Source organism: Daphnia magna, linkage group LG3, assembly GCF_020631705.1.
Source record: "Daphnia magna isolate NIES linkage group LG3, ASM2063170v1.1, whole genome shotgun sequence".
Lineage (NCBI taxonomy): Eukaryota > Metazoa > Arthropoda > Branchiopoda > Diplostraca > Daphniidae > Daphnia > Daphnia magna.
Genome location: NC_059184.1, coordinates 1,697,976 through 1,725,382, shown reverse-complemented (window position 1 = coordinate 1,725,382; position 27,407 = coordinate 1,697,976). Strand labels below are relative to the sequence as shown.

Below are 27,407 nucleotides of genomic sequence, written 5' to 3'. Positions count from 1 at the left end.
TTTTAAACCTGTCCGATTATGCTGCAGAAGGTTATAGCGCAAGAAAATTTTGAAGGGTCTCGCTTATTAATATTCACTCGGTTGGTGCTCCCTTGGTACCGCAGATCAGCACATCGAGCGTAAAAGATTACGTGTACCGAAAAGGGAGCTGCTTCGTCGGTTCTCTGTGGGATTTTCTGCGTTGGCAAAGATTATTTTGTAAGTGTAACATGATGGCGTTCAGGATAACGATGTCTCCGGGTGAAATACATAACCCTTGACAAAACCCGATTTTTGACATGGAAGACGACCCTGTTGGGGAAAACCATCACGCGGATTGACGGAATGTCTTATAGGTAGACAAAGGGGTGAGTGTAATAGGATTTGTACAAAAATGGAGCGTGCAAGTGAAACCTCATCACGGAGATCAATGATTGATACATAGTCGTCCATCTTATCCTGTTTGTCAAACCAAAAAAGTCCAGTTTTTTATGTGCTCTCCATCTGGATCTTTCCCAATGCTAATTTCCTACTTCAACTTGACGTTCACGATTGTCTCATTACAGGCCAACTGTTTCCATTTGATGTCCGCACGCGTCTCACCTTTCAGTTTGAATCGAGATTAAGGTCGAAGACTTATTTTTTTTTTTTTGGCTGCTTCTCCATCTTGGAAACTGCCAATTTTCGTGGTAAAACCGCAACAAAAAAAAAAACTTGGCACGCTAGCGAGTGCGTTCCGACATGTCGGCGTGATTTAACTTTTTTGGTCGGGAGCAGCGAAAGTGCGAGGGGGGCAGCGCAATATAAAAGCGACAACAAAAGAATATTAAAGCCTTCCCTTCGTTCTTTCTCTCTGTTTCAATGCATTCAACTCGATCGTCAGCAACGTTGGATGATTCACTAACGCAGCCATTGACAGCAGCTGCTGCCGTGTCGTGGTTGATCCGCCATGGAGAGTATTGTTCGACCGGCCCTTCTTCTTTCTGATCGACGGATATAGGGAAAATTTTTATCCCATTTTTTTTTTTTTGCCTCCCCTTTTCTTTGTATATGACTGTGTGTTTCGTGACATACACGACTTTCTGATGACGTCGCACACGGCGACTAGGGAAGAGGAGAAAGAAAGCGTTGCAAGCCCTGTCCAATTGTCCGCATTATTGACAAGCTGTGGTGTTATGTGTGTAGGCCAGGAAAAAGAAGGGACAAAGTCAATAGCCCCTCGCCCTCCATTGTATTAAAAAATACACACTCTCGTCCATCTGTGTCGCCCACATTGCTCTCAAAGGCCAGCAAATCCGCGCTATTTATTTTTCCTATTTTTATTATTGACGTTGACATCTCTCGGCTAATCAATTGAAAACGCCCCAATCGTTGTATTACGACAAAGCGATGGTCGTTTTGCTTTTTTTTGTGTGTGTGTGTGTGTATTTGAAGCGCTGGCAGCCGGTAATGGTGGCTTTATATGCGCTTATGTAACTATGGCTTTTCAGTGAAGGGGGGGCTTCTCAGTGATCCAATGCCAAAAGGGAGATGGAGATTAAGTGTCAAGCCAGCAAAATAACGCCGACATACAGGAATGGGTAAAAAAGAAAAAAAGAACTATAAAAGAAATAAAGTAAAGAAGAACGCAAAGTTGGCCGCTTGCTCTTTTGTGTCCATTGTGTGTGTGTGTTTTTTCTTTCTCTCTTTTGGTCGGAGGCCAACTTGTTGATTAATGGCCGCGACAAATGCGCGATGGCTGCTGACTTTTCATGTGGCTACCGAATTCGACTCGCATGCATTCCTAACTATTTCCTTAGCCTGCGTCTCCCTTCTCCTCTATCATCTGTTTTTCTTCCATCAATCTCTCACCTCATGCCATCCGAGCCTGGTTGAAAAATTTCACCAAATTTTGAGCGCCATTCTTTTAAATTGCGTGCGTATCGTTCGTCGTGTCTCGTCCGCTTAGGTTAGGTAACACTAACACAGTAGATAGCTTAATTAGTTTGATTTTCTTAAAATAAAAAAAAAAGTGAACCTTTATTTTTTTGTTTTTTTAAATGTGTGATCGTGGCTTTTGTTAGCCGCAATTATGAAAATTGTTTTAGCAGTCGCGTGATTCCTTCAGCTTTTCGCTATCCTATCGATACGGTATCTCTTATGATTTGATGCGACGGATGACACGTATCGGATGGGAAACACGACGAAATGCATTAGATTAACAGCCATAAATAGAATGAAAAAAAGGACGTAATTATTATTTTTTATTCATCGTCGATCAATTTTCTAGTGGATACACTTTAACTGATGATTTTCGTTCGCAAACGTGTGATTGTCGCTCCGTGTTGAGCTTTCATTATTTATGAACACGATCTGCGCAAAACAAAAAAAAAAAAAGATTTATATTGAACGTCTAATGCATCGGCCGTTGCGAGAATGACTAGATTTATAATAAATGGCCAAGAGCATGCAGAAGACTGGCCAAACTCCCGCTGACGCATTCCCGACGATCGATTTGCCAACGAATCATCTTCGTTCTTGGCTTTTTTTTTTTTTTCTTCCCCATCTTTTTTTTCTGATTTCTTGTCCGGCAGCAAATGGCTTCAGGGAGCTTACCGATTGATTATCAATTTGACGATGGGCTATATCGACCACGTCATTGCTGCGAGCTCATATACACGAAACTCTTGGCAATAGGTTTTTTTTGACAAGAGGTTGTAAACATTAAAATATTCGACCAGGAAGGAATTGAGAATAGAAAAAAAAGAACGAAAAATTTATTAATCGATCAAATAAAAGTTTTTCTTGGAAGTGGAAATCTCAACCATTCGGACAGATTCCCTCTTTTTTTTTTTCTTTCGTGAAGGGATTTTGCTATGCGTGACCCAGTGGTTTGACTCGCGTTCAACTACGTGAAACTAATCGAAAGTGCATGCGAAATTAAACATTCCGGGTTATATTCATTTGCGAATAATACAGACAGAGTGGGGGGTAATACGTAATTCAGTATCAACCAATTAGAAAGCAGACGCTCTTGTTTTGAATTTATTTCCATCGTCTGTGAACTGAAAGTCTTTCCTGTTTGCTACGTATAACCAATGCGCGCTTGCTCAGAATCAAACAGTACAGAAAATAGGCGAGAATAATGTGACAAATCACGCTTCTATAATTAAGATAAAAAGTTTCAACCCCACCCTCGAAAACTACGCACCGTCTATATATATATATAACATAGGACTATAACTTCCTGCCAGTTTGTGTACTGCATCCTATAAATGTATGCCACTGTGCGTTTCCCCAACTGCCTTCGTGTTTGGGTAGAAACTTGAACCCATCAGAAAAGGATCGCGTATGGCTCGCAAGTTGTACAGTCGGGACGGGATACTCTCTCATTAGTAGAATTAGATCTTCTTTCTCTTTTTACAAAAAGCTAGTCGAGAGTCAGTTGGGGGTAGAAATGAAGAAATAAACTTCTAGCCTAGTGCTCTGAACATTGGCCGTCTGTGTTGTCTAGGTCTGGCTTCAAATATCTTTATTTTTTCGAAAAAAAGATCCTCGTGCACTTGAAATGGCCTCCCCGAAAGTTCCCTATGTCAACACAACACCCCCCTCGGTTGTGCCAGCAACTGCTGGCGTCTAGTTTTTCTTTTATTACATTGTACATAAGACTAGAGAGGAGAAAAAGAGAACCGAAGCGTGTAAAACTGGAGGGGGGTCAATGAGCAGTTAGCCAAGAACTGGCGTAAACATTGACGAAAATCAAAGGGAGCTTCTGTGAAAACGAGAGACAATATCTAACATGCATGGAATGGCGGAGAACTTTGGCTACTTCACTCGCACTTGGTGAAGTCTCTCTTGCCGTACGCTTTTTGGGTTATTCATCGAACCAACTTGTAGCAAAAGTTGATGATTAGTTGATCGCATTTACGCAAGACAATCTGGCTAGGAGGAGAGCTCAATCGATTGACAAAGAGACGGACATTTTCAAACTTGAAAATAGAAAAAAAAAAGGCTCGCCACTCTTCTCCTTCAAGTGGATTGTCCATGTTTTCGACAAATCCATCACGTCTCTGACGCCCCCCTATATCCTCCCCCTCAATATTCGGACACCCTAACACCTTTTCTTTTTATTTTCTGTATACATATATATATTTTTTAAAAAATACTGATAGCTGGGATCCTTCTTTCCCCTTTTGTGTACTCGAGCCCCGAATCCAGTTTGCTTAGTCAGAACGCTCCCCTCCTGGGTTGTCCCTTCTCTATGTATTCTATCTTCTTCTCACACTCTTTGATTATTTATATGCGCCAACACATCACGTCGTATTCAGCAACCGGGTTACGGGGTCCCCCTCTCTCTCTCTATCGCTAGCAAAAGAAAACCTTGCCCGGCCAAACCTGACATCGTAAACAACATTACCGCGCCGTCAGGCCGTTCTTAGTTCAGCCCCAGTTTTTTTTTTTTTCCCTCTTTCTCTTTTTTCGTTTTTAGATGTTGTATACATTTGCTCTTGTTACTAACGGAAAAGCCGCGACGAATATAGGAAATGGGAAGCAAAGGATAGGAGAATGGCTAAAATTGCTGGACGAAAGGAAAAAGCCGTAGAAAAAAAAGAGGGGAATGTTTCTGTTAACATATGAAGCTATGCCAATCGTTTTGGCACAGTTGAATTGGCAATCAGCTAAGTTTGTTTCTTTTCAAGGATTTTGTTTTTAAAATGAGATAAAGCCAAGCAAAGAAGAAAAGGAGATGAAAAAAAAACGGTGTCAAGTGGAAACCGAGAATATACCGAGCGTGTTAGACTTGAAAAGTTTCCTTGCCTTGATTATGGCGCAATCCTTTCAATTATCCGTGTCGCTCCTTCAACGTGTCACTGGGTCATTTCTTTCAACGTCGCGTGCATTCTTTGTGTTTCTCAACTTGACCGATTGGCATCCCACCCAACATTCCCCTTTTCTTTTTGTATAGGGGAGTTCTTTTCTATGTTGATGGCTTGATGATTGTAATTAAGTTTCTTGTACATTTTGAAACACAAGGTCGTATGCATTACGTTCATGTTTTTCTACTGTAATTTCCGTGTCATCGGCTTTTGCGATTTACAGAAGGAAAGCGAAGGGAAATAATCGATGATCAATTGAGGGAACTTGACAGGGGGCACTTGATGGATTTACCTGTTAATCTTATAAATAAGAAAATTAACAAACAATTCGTGATCCACTATTTGTTCATTTTTCAATTCATCATCTAATTGTCAATCAGAAAGGTATTTGTCAATGGTTTGGTCTTGACGCATTTTAAAACATTTGTTGTCTTTGACGGAACTAAGATTCTATTTTGCTTTTTTTTTTGTTTTTGTTTGTTTCTCTTGGTGAAAGTGAACACGCCAACGTTCACTTTTGACCAAGCACGCACGCTTGTATAGTCTTCAACGTATCCACTTCATTTGAATCTCAATGATATCCTTACGGTTAAATCTGGCAGCGGCTCCTTTGCGAGATCCCACTGCATTCACGCGTGAATATTTATTTGTACACGTGCAATCCCACTCTACGGCCGTAAGTCTGTTATAGTCTCAGCATCTTAGCACGTAATTCGGTTCGATTCACAAATTCGTTTTCAATCATCTTCCACGTAATGACTTTCATTATTTTCCCCTTTATTGTTCTTATCGTCTTTGTCTCGCCGCCCTAAATTTGTCCTACCGAATGAGAAGACCAAATGAGACGACAACGGCGACCTTTAGGCTCTGAAAAGATCAAAGCCCAAGTAGTAATAAAGCTGGCCGAGGAAGCCCAGATTGTAATTAAAAAAAAAAAAAAATTGAACGAAAGAAAATCCTTCCGATCAGACTTTGAAAACCGGGTTTTGCTTGATAGAAATAGTGTATAAAGGGTAGGCAAAAGAGACCGAGAAGTGAAACCTTTTTAGAATACGGAACTAGGATTGTCGGGCGGGTTTTTTTTTTTTTTTGAATCTGGGTGCGCGTACAAGATACACACGCGACACAGGGAAATATTGCGAGCGGCAGCAGACTCTTTTGTTGTCTGAGGCTGCCAGGCTGAAATCCTTGTGCTTCGAAGGAGATAATACTCTGTTATAACAAAGAATGCAGTGAAAATATATTTTATATTGTTATACGTTAGGAAAGCGAAGGAGGGGGGGGAAACTTTGCGAGGCCAATGGGGTTTGGCACGTGTTGCCTACATCATCCATAAATCACAAAATATAGTATCTACGTTCTCTCTTGCGCCAAGCTCTCCTTGTGCAAATAGGAAAATCAAACGCGGAGCCAGCGGACGATCATGTCGCATTCCAATTCTTTCCTTTTTTTTCTATACCGCCTATTGTAAACTATTCCCTTCAAAGAGGGGGGAAAAAGGAGAGAGCTCCTTATTACCGAAGGGTTTTTGTGAGTTCAACAGATGCCAATCCAGGACATGAAGAGGGGAGAATAAAAAAAAAACTCATTTTTTTAGGTCTACTGTACCAATAAAAAGGAATCAACTCAAATTCCCTTTAGCTTTTAGCCGTTGAATGGAGAAGGTAAATGGAAAACGAACGGGGAAAGGGATCGGTTATCCATCCGTGTCTACTTATTCTTTTCGATCCCCCCATTTTTTCCCCCTTTTTTAACGTGGAAGTGACGCCGCTCACGAGCCGTCGCTTCCATCATGTCAGCTTTCATCCATTTCCCTCAGCCAAATCCTGAGCTCGTCCGGCTGATACAAACATTGGCACGCTTGTATATCTAACCTTGCACCAAAGAAAAAAAAAGGCAATCAAAAAAAAAAAAGAGGATACACAAAACGTGCGCACACGCAAGGTGGTAGAAAGTCAAAGAGTTTTGACACGCGTGTGCGAGTTTGCGTCTGTCAAAAGGTTAATCTTGGGCTGCATTCAACAAGTCATTCTTCAATGAGCTTTTATTTTATTTTTTTGGTCCGCTTCTTGGTTCGCAGAGTGTTGAGGCCGACGCGAGAGACACGCACACAAAAGCTTGCATGTTTAATATTCCAGTTTCGTACTGTAAAACTTTGCAACAAGAGGTACAGGGATGAGCTGCACAACACGCTGGGGGTCACTTGGTCATGTGTATAGAGCTAATGGGCTGACAAAAGAGTCTCATTGACTGCCTCTTCTTGTCACTGCGCAACATTCACCATGTGAACTTTGAGAGAGGGGCGATGTGTTTAACGAAGACGTGGTGGTGTGACTCTTCGTTCTCGTGTATGAAAGTGAGTCTTTTACAAACAAATGGCGAACGAGGAGGGGGGAATATATAGACAAGAAGGAACGGTTAAACATTACTGAGCATGGAAAAAGACCCAAGTATATGTCAGGGCTGCTTGTCTTGGCCTTCGAACACCAGAAACAGATGAAAGACTCTCTCTCTTTGTGGTCATTGCTCCCAGTAGATTTTCTCTACTACGTCTGTAGCTCATTTTTTTGTTGTTGTTGAACTTGTTGAGGGGTCGTTGCCATTTCAACTTTAGTTGTAAAACGGCGCTATGTGTTTTTAAAAATTTCTTGTCTATTTTTTTTTTTACTGCACGCGTGTCAATTAGCTTAGCTTTTTGCGTCATGTTACGGTCATAAAAATCTTCTGTTGGTCTTTCTTTTTTGCTTCAGCTCTTGCAGAGAAATGAGAAACATCCGCTTTCGTCATGTAGTGAGCAAATGCGTTTATTGTCAATAGACGAGAACCTGTTTCTTATTTCTGATGGCATCAGACTTGTGATTGAATTTTCCTTTTATTTTCTGATTTTTATTTCTCGTCCTTTTCTTTTACCGAATAGAAAGAATTTACTTTTCTCCTGCGTTTATTGGCAATAGCCATCACTCATACGCACTGCGGTGTTATACCCTCACTTCCAGTTGTTGTCGTAACCGTTACGCTGTGAGTTGAGACGAAGTCATGCCGATGGTGAAAGCCACACCGGCAGTATGTCCGGAATTCGGGGACGCAGGGCTGAACGTGTCAACTGCTTGACGTCTTTCCACCCCGTTTTCTACCCTCCCCCTCACGTACCGAAATTCCCTTCATTTCTATTTTCTTCTCTTTTTTTAAACTGTCGTTCACTACTGCAGTTGTCTCGTTTGCTTTTTTTTTCGCCCGAAGTAGTACACACTGTTAACGGTAGTCAGCAACTACGCGTAGCATGCACGACAGCAGTGACATTATGTAAAATGCAAGTCAAATATAAGAAAGGAAAGGCTTTTAGGAATAGGAAAAAGAAAGAAATCAAATCCCGGTCGTCATCCCTGTCCTCCCTTCGGTAACGTAGCAACAGAAGGCAGAGGGAACAAGAAGAAAAAAACAAAAAACAAACTTGTGTTATGAAAGAATTGGCTCTCTCTTCGACGTCTATTCAGACGAGCGCCTTTTGTACTGGTAGCCAGAGCGACAGAAGAAGAAGGGGGAAGTAAGTATATATAAGAACAGTCGCTTCGGGATACGAATAGAGTAGAGTTTGGGGTATAGTTACGAGTGCAGTTGCAAGCAGCCTGCAAATGCCTAAAGCGGAGACGATGACACGACAGACAAAAAGGCAGAACTGAAACGGGATTAACGTGTGTCAATCACATTTCGATTAGAGAGGAAGGTTCGGGAAGATCAATAAAAAGATGTAACGCACGAGGAAAGGAAGCGATAGACAAGTTAAGGGAAATTAAAGAAAAAATGTTTTGATTGAATCATCAAATTGTGTCGCTACGCGTGAGAAATGAGCGCAGTTTCCCTGCCCATCCTAACCGAGTATTTTGCGATATACAGAAACTCAAGTTGTACACTTGGAAGTAGATGGAACGCTTCGCTTATTATTATTTTTTTTTTTTTTCGTAATTTTATGCGGTGACTTTCATCCTTTTCGTTTTAATTTTTCTAGTTCCATCGACTTCCTTTCTTGCATTTCCCTTGAAAATCGTTGCCCTTGAATCTTTTTGTATTGAATTGACGTAACCTTCCGTTGCTTGGTGTACGTACACTTCGGTCAAAAACCCGCTAAACACCTAAAATGGGTTCATTTTTTATAGTGAACGTTAACGTGGCTAGTTCCTCACAATTAACAAGTAAAACAACAGGACAAAAAGTCTACTGACGTACGCTTATAATATTGATGTAGTTTTTCATAGAATTCGTGCAGTTTTCCACAATTTTGTTTGCTTATTTTATTTATAGTTTACTCAGAATAAGAGAAAAGCTCTCACCATAGTTCTGCCGCATGTCTAGTAGCCAATATTTTTCGCAATTCATGCTCCATTCACGAGTTATTTGACTAACGGATTGCCGCAAGCCGATCCGCACACACTTTTTTCCTTACACCGACATTTCTTTCCTTGCGTTTCGTCAGAGCCCCCAAAACGGCGGCAATGTCAAATCGTGAATTCAATTCGCTTGCGGAATGGAAGGCAAGTTTTAAAAAAATATTCAACGAAACTAATGAATCGACCAACAACAACAAAAAAAATACATTTTTCAATAGGATGCGGGGAAGTATAGGGAAAGGAAATGATAGACTCATCCGCCGACATTGCTGTCATTTCCAGCGCAGTTATTTGTTTGCAATGCAAACATCATAAGCATCTTCTCCTAGCGAATTTTTCGAGCAACTCCTACCCATTTTTTGTTGTTGTCCCGCGTGACTGTAGACAATCTTGCATGTGCCTTGGGACACGGGCCGGTTTTTTTTTTCTTCATAAAAACTGTTCCGCAAGCGGATGAATTCGGGCTGCGCTCTGGATGTGTCGTGTTTGAGCTATCCGTCGTCATCATATTGCGCGATGTAATAGCGCTTCATAAATACAAGATGAAGGGAATGATGATGAAGAAAGAAAGCAAACAATATCTTCCTTTCTCGCGTCTTTTCAGATAAGGAAAAGTGTAGGAGCTTTCGGGCATCACGCCAGTCAGGCTCAAGTTGGAAGACAACAGTGGAAAAAAAAAGAAGAGAACTAGCAAAACGCGGGCAGGGAGGAAATATAAATAGACGTCGTTATTTGATGTACATATTTATATGTGGGTGTGTGTGTATGCTGGGGTGTTGGTAATGGGAAATAGAATAAGACTGTAGGGCTGCGCGAGAAGCAATCCCGATGTGACATGAGCAATGGTTGAAATAAACTAGCGGGTCGTCATTTCCCAACTCCTTTAGATGCGCCATCTTTTCTTTGCTGTTCCTCTTTCGTGTTTTTGTTTGATCAGTTATCACTTTCCGATTATTGTCGTTTCCGTCTTGATCGTTTCGCCTAACGGTGACATATTTCGTGCGCACGGCCAACCGTGAAAATTGCTTGCAGGCCAATCGAATAATAAAGAACAATTCCGTAATCGGTACTAATAGTAAGGTAGCACACTCGTTGGCAATGAGACGATCCCACGCCCTATTGCCGCATAGCGCAGCCCCACCCTTGTCATGATTTCAAAAGACATAATGCTCATCATATTTATTAGGTCATGCGCTTGTTCTTTTTTTTTCTTCGCATTCTGTTCAGCTGTTTTGCGTCATGGGAAACACGATGTTGCGTGTGCCATCGATCGGCTCCAATGCGTTATTACAAGTCCCTGACGGCTGTTACTTCATTGCAACGGCTAATCATAGCCAACCCAATAAACAGTTGAATGGTGCACGACCGAAAACAAAACAGGTCGTGTTCCAATGAGATCAGATCGATATGATATGTGTGCGTGCCCAAGTGAGCTCTGTTTTATGTGTGTGTCTGTGTCAACAAGACCATATGTGTGTGTGTATGTGTATGTGTACACTCTGTATATATACGTACTGGTATATGGGGCATTGAAAAAAGGCTTTGATAAATAGAAACGTGAAGTTGGCAGGTGAAAAATGGGCAACGGGGGGTTTACAATTGAATTCGGATGCCAACAGCAGAGAATGTAGGAGCGACGGTTTCTTTTTAACAAGAGAGCAGCGGCCTGGGATCAAAGAGGCAACGATGTAGTACCACTAGTAATAGTAGCATAGACGATGGATGGATGAAGGCGGAAAAAGTGAAGTAAATGCATCTTTGATGTAGCCAAGGGTACGCGAGGATCACACGCCAACCGGCGCAGGGATTTCGACACTTTGGTGCTACATCGGTAAAAAAAAAGGAAAGAGAATAAGAGAAATCATGTAGAGTAGGTACGAGGTTGCCGAGAAATTCTCGAGCTTGGCAATAGCAAACGAAGGAAAAATTTAATTTTCGTAGCTGCGTGTGTTCCGTCCTCCATATACGTATATAGATGGCAAAGGCTGATTCTTTTTACTTTGTGAATCACGATCACTGGCCAAGTGCAGAATAATTAGTCTTCCTCTTTCCATGGCCTTTTTAAAATTTTTTACTCACGTCGTTTCATCTCTATACGTATGCCTAATATGTTCTATTGGCTCAACCTTTTTTTTTGCTTTTTCTTTTCTGTTGATACGCGTTCTCCTCCCTTCACGAACATGACGAATGAGTTTTCGGAATGTGTTCAGGAGTTTAGACATTTACTTTAGCGAGTCACGGGAGCCAGTGTGTCGTTGAGTACGTTTTCGTCATGACAAACAGAACGAAATGAGGAGAGTTGAAAAGAAAAAAGAGAGAATAAGATGACAGCTATAAAATTGCTTTGGCAATCTATCGAATTATCGATGGACCTAACAATGAAATCCTCCCATCACGCTTCTTCGCGCTTTCAGCACATCATCTCGAATAGATAATTTACAACCAACAAGAGTCGAATTGAGATAAGTGGCTCAAAGTGTCAAGAACTGATAGCGCCCTGTCAAGTTATTTCTCTAGACACGTTGAAATGGAAAAGAAAAAAGGGCGATTTTCTTTTTCTTTCCAGCAGGATATCCATCGATGAAGAGTCAGACAAAACATCGAGCTTGTGATATCTAATACACGAGGCCCTCCAAAGAAAGTATTCATAGGAAACTCTTTGATGCGCAAAAAGATGAATTTTCGGGCACGAACGAAAATGTACCGCTACATCGATCGACATCGACGTCAGATGACAAACGAGTTCTGCGTTGCGCAAGCACCTCGTTAGACAAGCGCGTCGTCCAACAATTAACGACGAGCTACAAAGAGAACAAGATAGGGACGAAATAACCGGACAGAAAAAGAGATGAACATCTTAGTTAACATTTTGAAACATTTCTGTGTACAGTTACTTTGTTGTTCGGTTAGACAGCACGTGTTTTTGATCTCATTTCCGATTTCTATCATTTCTTTATTCATCTTGCTTTTAACCTTCTGGGTTTAAAAAAAAATCAAATCGAGTCTATCGTTCGTCTTTTTGGTTGAGTTCCCAATCATTATCTGCAGCCAAGTGAAAAACCTTGGGCTTTTTTTTTTTTTTTAGTTTGAGAGGGGATTTGTTCATTTTGCCGGTTTAGAACGCAACATCCCTCATATCGTTCAATGGACACATTATTTAAAAAAAAAGAAAAAAGAAAAAAGGGAGGTAAAGGAACAGAGCCAATGGCGGGAAAAGATGAAATAGTGGCGGTCGTGCGGGATATAATGGGTGGAAGAGACAAAAAGAAGTGCCGTGTATCAATGGAGTCAAAGCATTCAGCGGGACGGAAAAGATCGGGCGACCTCTTTCAATTTCTTTTTTTTTTTGTGTGTGTGTCTCATTCGCTATAGGAATGTCGAGACTTTCTCACGACCGATCCTCCCCTCTTTTGCCCTTATCTACAATGTCTTCTCTCATGCAACTCCGCCTGCTTTTTGATGACTCGTTGCATCGTCGTTTGAGCAGTTGCTAGGGCCGGATTGGCATCGCTTACATTGTCTCTACACCAATTCACTCCTCATCTCTATTAATGATTTCTTTCCAGAAAAACTACGTTTTATCGTTTTCCAAAAAACCTATAACTGAACATCGGTCAATACGACTGTTTTTTCACGACATGTTTGTCCGTTATTTATTGCCGATAGATCTTCATTGCTTTTTGGCGCACCCAGTCTCTCTCTCGTTCGATAATTCAACGACCCTTGCGCTCGCCAACCGAACCACCCACATCGAACGGCAACCAAACTTGTCCTAGTCCCACTTTCACCTTCTAAAGACTCGGTTCTTCATTTGGCATTGGAAAATCCTACATTAAATTCACAAGGCTTGTTAATTTTTTTTTTTCTTTCTTCAAATGGCAGCCGCGGGAAGTTCAAATTACTGCGCTTTGATTGTAAAATGATTTTTAATTACCTTCATTCCCCCCGCATTGGCATACGCTAATTAAGTGACTGATGGAACATCAGGAGCTCTTTTGCTGATACGAATACGTAGATATGGTTGAACCAAAAACAGCAAAGAAAAAAGAAATTCAATAAAACTTTTTCTTTCGTCTTCTTTTCGCTTCTTCTTAAATAAGAAAAAGTCAAAACATTTTGAAATAAAAAAAAAGAAAAAGTCAAATCAAATCTCTTGTCGCTCGAATCGACGTGATCGATCCGCTCAGAAACGAATAGTTGTCTGCTAGCGCATTTCTGATGCAGCGTCCGCCATTTCTTTCATCTATGACGAGGCGTCGTCAAGCTTGTCGATAATCAAATGACGCAAAAGACTTTTTTTTTTTTTAGTTTCTCTATTATTGCTTGATTTCTTTTTCTTCGAAAAGGAACTGCACGGGGAAGACTACGACAATAGGAAGAACTACTTGTTACGATATTAAAGTTTTTTTGGTTTTTTTTTTATTCATTTGGAGGCCTCCTTCCAAACCGGGTGGTAATATCTTATATGTTCTTCAGCATCAACAACAAACAATTACGTAAAAAAATAAAAAATAAAAACCAAAAGAGGGTGCAGCAATTCAACATAGTGCTGTATGAAGCGCTAGAGAATATTCCCCTAGAGTCGCTCAGGGACAATCAAGAAACTCATCCAGCAGTCCCCCATCTCTCTAACTTGTTCACTCTCTCTATATCTCCCCTTTATTACGGTCGACTATATCCATCACCGTGAACGAAATCGGCGTTGCACCATCTCTTTTTTCCTTTTTTTTTTGGGGGGAGCTTTTTCTTTTTATCCCACCACTCTATTTTATGCGCTGTGCTCTCTGTCAGCTGGCATGGCTAGAAGCTACTGCAGCCTCAATTCTATTTTTCATTTATTTGGCATTATGAAACTAATCTGTTTGATAATCATTTTTGATTTCGAACATTCTGTGTAATGTATTACGTCGGTGGTTGAATTCTTGGAGTTGTTATTCTCTTGTCAGTTTGTAGAAGAGGAGGAGGAATGTCTTTTCGAAGTTTAAGAAAATGTGGCAAGTGGTAAGGCTAAACGCCGGTTGGTGGTACTGTATGAAAGATCCCTGTAGCGATCGATTTCTGTCCGGAGAAATGCATTTTTCCTTTTCTTTCCTCCCCCCCAATCTTCTTGTTTTATTTTATTTTCCTCGGTTACTAGTCACGCAGCGCCAACGGTGACGACCCCATTGATGCTGGCGTGTTTTCCCAAAATTTCCAATTTATTTTACTTTTTTTTCCCCTTAAATCTCTAGGTCTGTCTTTTAAAATCTACTATACACACACACACACAACGGGATATGCCGTTAAACATACATGACATATCGGCGCATATTCGCTAGTTCTATTCAAATATTCTCAAAAGAAGGAAATTGCACAAGATGGAAACACGTAACGTAAGACGCTCTGATGGTGATGCCAAGTTCCCATATTGCCCAATTCCGAGCGTTCTACTTCATCTTCATCAGACCTGTGTATAGTTTTGCTGTGCGCACGCTCTTCTTTTCCCCCGCAGCTAACGGGATCCCTCGTCTCATCTCTCCCGCTGATGCCGCTTTTCTTCTGTTGCATAGGGCCATGTTATTTTTCCATGTTTCTCTTTGCGCGTTCGGGGCGGCTGTGTTCTGTTGCACAGTCACGGGATAAGTCAGTTTTTTCAGGGGGGGATAAATGAATTCATATTACACGCGCACTCCTGTGGGACGTATCTCCGCTGCAATTTATGTTTTATTTCTTGCTATCGTTTTAGTTTTTCGCACAATTAGCTACTGCAAGCGTTTAAAACATTTGTTTGAACGAAGAAATAGTTACAAGTTTTCGATGAAAACGTACTAAAGAAACCTGTTCAAACGCTATGACAACGGTGATTCATTAACCGAATCGACTGTGTTTCTTTCTTTCTACTTGTTAGACGTCAAAGAGTTTGGAAAAACGCTTCGTGTCTACATCATTTGGCGCAATGGCTTTCCCAAAAAACCCTCTACAACACCTTTTGTTTCGTATAGCTTTTCGTGAATAGACGTACCGTAAGTGTCTTTGACCCTTCCGTAAAATGATGATTTTATTATTTCACCTTTTTTTCTTTTTGTAGAGATATAAAAATCGTTGGCTATTATATCAGGCTTCCTTCTTTAGTAAAGAGAAACTTGCGATTTCGGAAAAAAAAAATTGACTTTTGAAGGAAACAGACGTCCAAGGAAAAGGACCATGGCAGGTCATTGGGTTTCCCGCGTGTTGAACCCGACACCATCACACCCAAAGACTTTGCTCTCTTCGACGTTTTTCTTACTCTTCAGTCTTCGTGTACTGCCCGCATGCGGATCAGATTCCGGATCATTAATACCCGAGTTGTGAAGGGATGATGGGGTGTAAAAAAGAAAGACACAAGACGGAGAGGAGGGAGCTTTGGTTGTTTCTAGACACGAAAGAGCAAAGTCTTTTAAACGAAATACTGAAGGGATCAGGACATCCCCCACCAAGCTTTTTCTTCTTCAGAAAAAAAAAAAAAAGATATAAACTTTTTATGAGAAATGAGCTGCAGATGAAGACTCACTATTCACGACAGGATAGGAGCCTGAAAACATCCAAAAACTTCCTCACCAATTTTATTTTATTTCTTTATTTTTTTTTTCACACAGTCGAGAAAACTATCTCGATAATAAATGATTAATTCTTTTTGTTTAGGTGCCCCATTATTCTTTCCTTTTTTTTCCCCCTCTTTCCCACCGTCTTTTTTTCTTTCTTTCTTTTTGAGTAGCATATATAAAAATCCCTGCTCGCTTCGTCGATAACGAAAGCTGCCAACTTTTGGTTGGGTGTACGTTCGTTTCATCTATTTAATATTTTATTAGATTAATTTTTTTCCATTTGTCTCTTCATGCGAGATTTGTGTTGCTCACAATTTGCGAGTTTCGATCAATGTTTTTCGTTCCCTTGACTATCTAGAAGCTTTGCTTTAGTTATGACGGGACGACGTGCTTTGAAATCATTATGTGATGATGCAATTACGGAGGATTAAATGGAGCCCGCTATACTTTTTCTTTATAACCAAGATACACGTAGCGCTCCTAGTTCTAAACCTGCGTCTCCATTTCTTCCGAAACAACAAACGAGAGTCAAGTTAGATAGAACAGTAGCATTTCATACGTACAGCGCATCGCTCCGTTCGGGCGCGTTCAGCGTAAAGTGACGAAGAACGTCTAATACGAGCAAGAGTTTGTGCTAGTGAGAAGCTGAACTAGTTACCCGACTAAGGATATTATCCTTTACACGCAACTCGTAGTAAGACGTCCCTGACAGAGGACGCTAGCGCAAGGGGGGGGAATGTCTTTTTCGAGAGAGACGTAAGACTTGGCCGTTGCGCATACGAAATGTCGAATGTGAATGAATAAATCATTCGGAGCAAGACGAGTTTTTTGGGCGGTAGAGACGGAGCGTCGAAACGATGGGTAATTGCGATAAGGGGGCGTAGAAAAAAAACAAAACAAACGTAAGCTGAAAAAAAAAACGAGGCTTGTACAAACGCATTTGCTTTTGTATCTCAGCTAGTGCCTTGTTATTATTCTTTTTATACATATCCTCTTTTTTACTCTGTGTGCAATCCGCTAGTGAAGAGAAGCCACTCCATTTAATGAGAAAGATGACTGAGAAAACCATGCACATGCGGATGTAGGGCAAAGGAAAAGCGAGAGATGTTTTCGTTGACGAGCGAGATACACCACGCCTGCTGTTGACAGGGCGAGGCCTAGCGTAGAGCAATAAGAATAATGCTCGATGTTAAAAAAAAGAAGTGCTGTATCTATATGGTTTTCCTTGAAAAGACGTCGAACGATGAAACGGGATACATCCCTGACATATTTCTATTGCTTTTAATGATATGCATCCACGATATCTCGAGTTCAATGTAGAACTCTTTATGGAAATCCTATTATTTAATCAAGGGAATATGCAATTGCCTCTTCTTTTTTTTATGTTACCCTTGGTTGGGATTGGACTTTGTATGTTACATAAAGACTTGGCTCAACTGGCAGATAGCATCAAGTTCCCGGAATCTATGTGAGACGAAGTGCTTTCAAGGTTTCAAAGTACACAGACACACACACAAAAAAAACAGGGGAATAGAAATATGAAGGAAGGACAGCTGTTAAATCATCATCGTCTTTGCATGTTACAAGAGACTTAACATTTTACAAAGGTATGACGAAACTTCTAAAGAAAACCGGGAAGAAAAGGAGGGAAGGACAGAGGGAAAATGATGATGGAAAAAGAAAGGGAATGCTAACCCATTGGGGATGTCGGATCTCAATCTATCTACCGTACATTATTGTGGCTTCTACTTGTAGCTGCTTGACTCATGGCACGGCCATGTATACGCATTTGTAGATTGGATCAACAACAGGCCACGAGAGGGAGCAATCCTACTAATATAATGGCACTCTCTCTCTATTTTTAAAAGAAGAAGAAAAAAAAGCACATCATCAGCTTTTTTTTTTTCTGTGATGGACAGAAAATTTAGTAGTGGACATTTTTTTCATTTTGTGTGTGTGTGTGCGCGTTTTCTTAATAACGCTAGGGAGCGATAGGTATGCAATCTCATTTCGTGAGCCTTTCTTTTAATATGAGAAATGAATAATTTTATTATTAGGATTTTTTTTTTTGATTTTTTTATTCTTGCTTCTCTGGTGATGCCAAGGCTATTTTTACAATCCCAAATTTCCCAAAAGGTCTGCGGTCGATCTAATCGCTCCGTGATGGGTATAAGAAACCAAGGGGGCGTTATCCAATTTATTAGAAACGTTCGATGACCCACAACTAAAAGGAAAAAAAAAAAAACAAATAAAAAAACATGTCAGGTTTCCTCCTTTTTTTATTATTGTTATTATTATAGATTTTCCGTTTCTACATTATTTTTGTGTGTGCTTGTTTTTCTTTCTTTCCTCCGTTTTTTTAATTTTTTTAAAATACAGATCTAGAAGGAATGAGACCTTCGCCCCCCTGTTTTATTTCTGGTCTTCTTCTTCTTTCAGAGGTTATATCGTCGATAGTCAAGACATCATTATCAGTTGTACCTGTCAAATAATTCATCGATGGCGAGCTTTTGCCCTGAACAATGTCTCGCTAATAAAAAACAAAAACAAAAAAAGACACGAACCCAAAAAGAAATGAGAAAGAGGTAAAGGGAACCGTGCGGGTCCGCAGCTGATTTAGTTTCTTGACGATCTGGCTGACTTGTATTTGCCTATATATATATATATACAAGTTTTATTAATACTTTTATTTGTTTGTTGTGTTGTTGTTGTTGTTCAAGCGGATGGCGGTGGCGAGAGAGGTCGCTGTCAGAAATTCCAGTCGGGTTTTTCCAAACGACACCGATAACTCGCTGGCTAATGTCTACTCTCTTTTCATCTGTATGTGTGTTGCATTTTGTTGTTTCTTTTTCTTTTTTTTTACTACGACTCGTTAATGGGATGAGTCGAAGAGGAATGTCAGCAACAGAGAGGCTCTGACTTATTTTTATTTCGACCCCTCTCCAAACCCCCTCTATCACCCACCGCCTCTCTCTCTCCCCCCCGCTCGTTGTCATTCTTTCTCTCGCGTAATCATTTCCGATGTCATCTGCTTTCGGCTCTTTTTCTTATTATTATTTTCTCTTTTTCTTTCTCCATTCTTGCGGCTTTTTATTGGCATTCTCGACTTGCGCCGCAGTCTCGCTAGATATCAAGAACTCGTCGTCATCTCGTAACTTGTTGTGTCGGTCGCCGCAGCAGCGATTCAAAGAATTCCTCTAGCCCTGCGTGACAAGGACGGATATACAGCGAAAGAATCTCTTTCTGATGGTCGTTTGTTAAATGCTTCAATTTAGGTTTCCAGTGGACGCGCTGCAATCGCAGGTTTCTCCTCTTTTTTTCCCCATCCATCTCGCGTAATATCTGCTGCTCTGATCTGTCGTTTTCCCACCATATGATATTATACAATGCCAGCGTTCAATCGTGACTCAATCGTGAGTCATTTGAACGACGGTGGATGAAAAAAGGGACGGTTTTTTTTTTATTGTTTCAAAGCCGGAGTTAGTCAGGTATTACATGATTAAATATCGTGGCATATTTTTAAAAAATCAATCAGGTCTACCTTTTCCCTCTTGTGCAAAATTCATTTTTGATTTTTTAAATAGTACGGTTTTGGTAGAAAAGAAAAAAAAATCTGAATTGAATTTTTGCGCGTGTATTAGGGGAAAAAACGGTTGATAGGAGGATGGTGAAAAAAAAAAAGGTTACAGAGAAAAAGTCCGATCAATTTCTAATGTCATGATGGATGAGATGGAACTGGAATCTTTTCATTAAAAAAATGGAGACGCACAGCGTGAACACCTTCCTGCCCCCCCCCCCCTTTTTTTTTAAACCAATATGGGGCGATAAATGATTCTGGATCGACGGATAATTGCCACGTCCGGGGGGAACGGGGGGGTTGAGCGTAGAACTGGATGCGTTTTATTCATGCGGAACGTTCGAACCGTATACACCCAAGCTCTTCTTTCCTTGTTCGTCGTCATCTTTCATCGCATACTTTTCTCTCGCGTTTTGCAACGGCTTTACCCGTCGTGGCTTTTGGCTGGCCCGTTGCATGGGGCACTGGTCTCCGCTGATTGATGACCTCAGCAGGGGGTATATTCTTGTATATGTTTGGTTGGCTCACGACAGTCGAGCCTCTTTTTCTTTCTCATAATCTCTTTTTTTTTCTTCTTCTTCTTCTTTTATCCCTTCGTTCAGCCAACGGCCCACATCTCTTTCTAAAGAGGGGGAGCGTCTTTCTCTACGACCGAAGATTACGGACATTAGCTATGCAAATGAATGTCTTTAATCAAGGAGGCTGCGTACAAAACATACTACCAGACGAAAATGAACAAGAACCCAAAACGATACCGATGCAACAACCATCAGTTTTTTTTTCTTTCTTAAAAACAAAACAAAAAAATTTATGGGGGAATCCTGTTTTGTTAAAGTGTAGTGTGGGGAAGGGTTTAATCAGTTAATAATTAGCTCGTCGCTACTTTTATGCATGCGCTATATAGTCATCTGATGGTCGTTCGGGATGGGTACCTATTTATAGATTGCCTGCGAAAGGCATGTTAAAAAACGAGAAAAAAAAGTGTGATTAGAAAAAGAAAAAGCAAAATGGTGTTCGTCTTTTTTTGTTTGTCCATTCGCCGAATCTTTTGCGTGTGTGTCTACGGTACGGAACGTTGGTGTCGTTGTTGTTCGTACCCAGAAATCCACGAATCATTCTTATTAGCTACCATAAAAGGTGGTGTTTGCAAGAAGAGGTAGAAGAAGAAAATCGTCGATGAATCTAAGAATCAAAAGATGAGGAAGAAGAAGAAGAAGAAATGAAAATAGAACAAGACAAAACAAGATAAAAGTTCGTGAGTCTTTTTCATCTCGGGTTTCTTTTCCTCTCACTTTTCCATCCGCACGGAGACCAAGTTAGTGAAGGGAGAGAAGCTTGAATTCTATCATCATCAAGTTTCTTTTCAAAATAAAAAAAATAAGGGGATATACGAAGATGAGAGGGGAAAAAAAGTTGGTGGATGAGAAACGGGAGTGCGTGGTACTACGGGCATTATAGACATTCGTCACGCAAACATTAGCTCCGCTGAATGCGCCACATTGAATCACATCTACGCAGCGCCACAACTCGTCGTTTTCTCTTTCTCTCTCAAGATCAGCGGAGAATCAACAAGAAAAAAAAAATTGAATAATTTCTCTCGTTTTCCGCCTTGCATATCCACCCCCCTTCATTAGCTGGGCCGCGCATGTATTGACGTTCCAAAATGCTCCCAATGGAGTGACCTAAAAATATTTTTCCCTGCCAACCGAGCCAGACAAATGTTACTTACCCTCGTGGCCGTTTCTCAGCTCGTTCAACATGTAGCCGTGAAAACGTTTATTAGTCGAACTGTTGTATTATAAGCGTTCTTGACACTAAATTATTCAGCAAGTGAGGGGGGGGGGAACAAAAAAATGCTGTGTTGTTGATTAGAGGCGAGAGTGGTATTTTAACGGATTGAATTGCTTGTTGGGAAAATGGTTTTCTTTTCTCCATCGCCACTAACATCGTGCAAAACGGTTCCACCCATTGGCGCACGCGTTGCGACTTGGCCGTATTCACATCAGTTCATATCCATATGGAGAAACATTATCGAGCGCGCTAATTGCCTTTACCAGCTTCAAGATCGACTAGTCGGCGTCCACGGCTAGACTTGAAGAAAAAAAACAAAAAATGAAGGAAGATAACAGACGAGAGAGGCAAACAAGAAAACCGAATCACCAGCATTCGCTTCCATGTCTCTAATAACAGGAGAGGAGGACTTGAAAGAAGAGATAGAAATGAAGGAATGAGAAAAAAAACAAAACAACAAGACAATACAAAAAGGAGAGACTTGGCAGTGTGGTGGTCGCTCATTTCCATCCGCACCATGGACATCTTTCCTCTTTCTCTCTGTAACGGTGGGGATAATGAACACTTGGAATAGATTAGCCGCATCCTCGTCTGTTGGTGTATACTTAAAAAAACACGCTCATCGAAAAAAACAAAAAGGCGAGGATAAAATTCCGGCTTTTAAAACATTGGCCGGGTCATCGCCATGAGCATCTTGCGCTTGATTTCGATTTAACCAATTCTTTTTACGCAATTATAAATGGTTTTTTTCCACTTAACAGTTAATCTTTAAATGTATCTAGGTTTTTATTTGGCTTTGATCAGGATTCACGTAGACGTTTAGTGTCGCCATTCGATTTTAGTTCCAATAATTCATCCACTTAAAATTTTTGTAGTTAACCTTAAATTCTGAGCTTCCCAAACTCATCGATCAAGTCCGTTACTTTGATCCGTTAACAATTTCTTTCCACATCGCCGATTCTTATCTTTCTTCCTTTTCCACTTGATCTGGAATCGACTAAACCGATTACATTTTCTTCCGTCTTTCTTTCGCTTTCGTACAAGCCGCAACCCGCAGATTTTTTGTTGTTGCGTCTCTTGATATTTACTTAGGCGGATGAAAGAAAAGAAGACGACGCTGTCACCGGGTTTTCTTTTATTTCGCGTGACGTTTGTATTTTTATTCCCTGCAGACACATTTCTCATTTTGATTCGCGACATTGCCATCTTATAGCCCAACCGAAATATTTTGCATATTTTAAGTTTGCGTGTAAGAAATTAGAACCCTTAAGCGCTGACGGACGGCCAAAGTGCTTTTCGTTTTATTTGACTTGTTGTTTATTTCCTTTTCTTTAGACAGAAAGAGAAAATAAAAGGCTGGGTTTTATCCTTGCCAACCTGTTGTTGTCTGTGCGCATATTTTTCCTTTTTACGTTCCCAAAAAAGTAGTAACGCAAACCGCACAGCGAGCCTTAACTCATCAATACCGATCGGGAATGAAGAGCTGTCAGCTGATAACTGTCAGCCAGTTCGTCATAGTCACCGAGTCGCCAGAAGCAAAAGGCAAAAAAACATAAAATAAAATAAAAGGAAAAGCTTTTCCGCTTGAATGTCCCGGCGTATATGTGACGAGCAACAAATCAAAAGACAAACAAGATACAGATACAGTACACTAAGATATATAATTTCATTCTTGTGAGCAGTGAACGATCAATCGAGTTGTCTAGCACCAATCATTTTTTTCCTATCTTTTGTGCCTTCCTCCTCTGCTATTCGATTTTGTGTTTGGAAAAGAGAAAGAGATTTTTTAAAAACATTAAACTTGTTTTTAAAAACTGCTCCAATAGCTTGGCTTCTGTACTGAAACGCAATGCGACTGAATGGATTATTGCTATTATTCCGGATTTACAATTGATTTTCTTATTATTTGTTTTTTTCATCAGGAAAAAAGGAGGATATACATTTTTTTCCTGATTATATCGTTCAAGAAAATCAGTTGCATACACATAGAAAACTTTAGAAAAAGTTGTATAGAAAAGTTTTCAATGGTGTGGTATTTACTAGTGCTCTACCAACCGTCATTATATGAACGCAAACAAGGACCAAACTCCATTTCCATCTCGGCATCAAAAGTTTGAATTTCAAGAGAAGCAGAAAAGGCTGATTAATAAGAGCCAGACATAAAAAATAAAAACAGATCGTGAGTCCTACAACAACAACAAGTTTGCCTAGAATTTGCGTACAACAAATGATTACCATAAAGCAACACAACGGATAGCCGCCATCATCTCCAACCTCACGATCACGTAATTCGGGAAAAGCGGTGCGCAGACGTCGCATATGCCAACGACGAGTCGATATTTCTTTATTCGCTGCTCGCCCTCTTTTTTTTTTCTCTTACAGATTCGTGCAACATCGAGCGCAATTTTCTCCCGAAAGTGATGAATTCAGCTTGTCTTTGAAACTTGAGAAAAGAAGGGGTGCTTCTGTTGCTCTCTGAGTTATATTCCCTGTCCCCCCCACCCTTCTTTTTTCTACATGGGTGATTTCCTTCATGTTATATAGGTCTATATATATACGTAGTATGTAGTCAAGCAGTCAACCGAGAATGCAAAACAAGCCACGACAAGGTGATCCTTTCCTGCTTTTCAGTCCTTTTTTAAATTGAAAATTCATGGCATCGCGTGAGTGGAGGCCTCCAAAAGCCCATGCGACTGTAAAAAAAGGAAATAAACTCTCTCGAAAAAGAAAAAAAAAGGAGCGAGTAATATAAAAAACTGAAGAACGACTGAATCTCAAGTCTATAGCTGAATATAATGCTAGCCAGCACCCTTCATGTATTACGTAACACGTTCTCCCCCAGACAAAAACACGGTATGTATAGTTCGCTGCTTAATTGGCATTATATTTTCAGTATTGTTCTATCGATTTTGTCTTAAATTTGGTTCCTGGAAATGCCTACTTTTCATTCCCAATCCCCTCTCCCCAAGACTCTCTTTGGACAGACTATACGCTTTGCATCTACTGCATCATTTTTACGTTTCATTTTCTTGATTAATTTTTTTTTTTCTTTTTTTTTAAAAAAGGTGCGCCACTCTACCTGATTTCCCGTCTTTTTTTTTAACGCAATCTACGCGGAACTCAGTGAATGTCTGGTTAACAAGTTGGCATCTGTTATAATCTTGTTCCCGTTTGAAGTTTTCGGCTACACGCTGCTGGGCAAAAGCAATTCAATCGTTCCCAAACGTGCTCATGCACCTAACTTGTTTCACTTAGACGACTGTTGTTCGAATTGAATTTATTTATTCATCCCTTTAATTTTGATGTTTGTCTCCTGATCTGTGCTCAGAATTCTCCGGGAATTTTCTAGCCTTCCACTTATCTCGTGATGCATGTACGTTAAGTTTGATGGACGAAATTATTCACGAGACAATCGTCAATAGATTAGAGATGTTCAACGGAAAAGCCGAATTTCTGGGAATGAATTGCAACGCCTGTGGGGCTGGTATAAATGACGTGCATCTGCCACTTCATCAATTACTTCACTTCTTTCGTTTTGATTTATTTTTTTCCTCTTTCATCTTTTCCTGTTCGACTGTATTTTTGCCTATTTTTTTTTTTTTTTCATATAATTTAGTGTTTACTCTTTTTTTTTTCATAGAATTTCTCGGGAGATGTCTGATCTTTTAGTTCCTTTCCCTCACGACCCGCCAATCACGCAGTGATCTGATCCTGTCCAGCCAGCCACCAAAAACAACTACACAAAAACGCCCCATGTGCGTGATGGAAGAACAAGTGGGCGGAATAAGCTCCGAAACGGAGAGAAACTAACCCGTCTCATCTTTTCGACAGGAGTTTAGATGCCGGCCTTACACTGGCCCGTCGCCAAAGTGATGGTTAAATGGCCGGAAAACCGGTCGGCAGAAACTGATTATTAAAAAAAAAACGTATATACAGTCTATATACTTTAAATAGGTAAACGAGAATTTCTCGCCCAGTTAGAAAGTACATCACCCAAGATTGCAATAACTTTTACTTTGCATCGTCTTTCGCTCTCTGTGCTTATTAAATGTGGTTGCCCGTTCCAGATTGGGCGTCTAAATTGGGTATGGCTGAAAACTCGTGTGCCATGTAACCGGCCTGTTTCTCTTGTTTCCTTCCATTGTATAGCCACTAATGTTACATTCGAACCCGAATTTTCAACAATATTTTTCCTTTCTCCCCAACACTCCACGAGTCCACATGTGCCGTTTCGAAACGATTGACGTCTCTCCTGCTGTTGTTAATTCTATCCCCCTCATTCTTCAACTCGACAGAGTGTTTCACACCCACCACGCCTACTTTGTCAAATGTTCCATACCATTTTCTTGTGCTTCAACAAAAAATCTATCATTCTCTGATTCATTTTCTCTTTTGTGTTTCTTCTATTTTTGTGTTATGGGTTGGATGAAAAATCTGGTCAAATTGCAGACGAAATCGAACTATTCTTTTGACTTTTGCAATTCACATTTTTGCTCGACTAGGTGTCACCACATGTGGTACGCAGTAGGTTAATGCACCTAGACCTATCGTATTGTTATAACGAAATGGTTTCGTCTATGCTGGGCGCTATTTATGGCTTATTCATTTTGTATAGGATAGAGGAGAAAAATTCATGGAGAAAATTTGTCAACGCTCCATGTCCCTTCTTTTTCTCTCTTAAAAAATCTGTTGGAAGTTGTTGGAGCAATGTGGCATGGGGTTCTCTGCTGGATACATAATCAATCTCTTTACTCCACAGAGCCGGACGCTGAGTAATTTTAAGAAATTGAGCCAATGACGTGATCAAGAAGAAGAAACAAAAAATTATAAAAGAGAAACGTTAAATCTCTTTCACAAACAGCCACAAACGTCTCATTTCCATAAGCTTTGGCGAGAGTTTATCAAGTTGAAAGCTTTTTTCATTTTCGTATTACATAGTACTCACACAGACAAGGCCGTTAGAGCAAGACTTAAATTGCTGCACGCAGCAGGAGGTCCGTTTGATTTTTCCAACGTCAAGAATAAAAAAAAAGATGAAACAAGAACCAGATGTTTTTCGTTCTTTTTTTAAATCTTCATCACATATCTCCATTTTTTTTTCCTTTTTCTTGTTACTAGTACTACCACAATTAGACACTGGCTGACTTCATTACATGTTTTGCCAGAGCTCATTTGGAGGGGAGAATTTCATCGCTGGTCTGAAAGTTTCTCAAGAGACTCTATGATGAAAAGAAAAAGTTTGGGTGTTTTGGGCCGAAAAGAAAAGGGTGGCTTCTGTAATAAAGCGCCACCATGGAGATCCGGCGTTGTCCTTCAGCACAGCGTTGACTTTTTTTGTTTATCTGAATCTGGGCAACATACAAATAAAATATGGTGAAGTGATTGATTTAATCTCCTTTCACCCATTTGAAAAGAAAAAAAAATCTAATTGTTTAAAGTCATTAGCAAATCTTATGTAAATTCTTTACCAGTAGGAGAGGTTGCCAATTTTTCTACATTTCATCACCCCTTCTCCACATTTTCTTTTTAGATTAGCATGTTTTTCTTTTTGTTCGATTCGACAGTGTTTCTAAAGAGGGGGGGACTACCTTTCTCAAGGTTAGTAGGTCAGTGTCTTTGCTTGTTCTGCGTTGTTCAGTTGATTTCTCGATTGCATAGTGACAGGCCATATTTTTTCCCCCTCGTCTCGTGCATTCATCGACAGTGTACAACGTGGCCTTAACACACCAACAATAGTTAAACAGTGAAAACAAACTTGTTTCCAACAAAAGGCCAACACTTCATCCATGGCTGCGAGAGTCTCCAGGAAGCTGTTGCTTGCTGTTTACCTGATGGAAACAATAATCTTATTAAAGGTAAAAAAAGAAAAGCTCAAGGAAATGTCTGCCTTCAAAGTCTATCGAGAAAAACTTCTTTTTCGTTCGTTTATTGTTGTCTGCACTCATTTCGGTCTTTCTCGAGGGATGACTCAGTCTCTTCTTATTGAAGCCAAAACAAGAAGAAGAAAACCTCTCAGTCTGTCTATCTGCCTGTCGTTCTTTTCTTCCATCTCTCTCGCCTTGATAAGACTTTTTATACGTAAGAAAACAGTAATAACAGACCCGACAACAACAACGGCAACAAAAGCCCAGGGAAAAAGGTGTAGACGTTCTCTTTATCAAACGGGCTTTTTTTTTTCTCTCTCTCTCTCTTTTTGCTTCCATGTTGTTGTTTTTTTCTTTACTCGTTTCAAGCAAAAAGCTTATCTCTTCGTCAT

The 27,407-nt window shown here is 40.3% G+C and overlaps 1 long non-coding RNA gene across 31 annotated transcripts in view; it reads left to right on the top strand.

Annotated features, from left to right (window-relative positions):
• The window catches only part of LOC116918949, a 120,848-nt gene that overhangs the window by 61,948 nt on the left and 31,493 nt on the right, over positions 1–27,407 (top strand). For 30 of the 31 annotated variants that reach the window (XR_006644348.1, XR_006644345.1, XR_006644340.1 and 27 more), the window contains one exon: positions 24,792–27,006. This is a non-coding gene — a long non-coding RNA (uncharacterized LOC116918949). Of the gene's footprint in view, positions 1–23,073; positions 23,437–23,533; positions 24,005–24,791; positions 27,007–27,407 lie in introns of all 31 variants that reach the window. The other variant, XR_006644326.1, reaches the window with a different exon arrangement.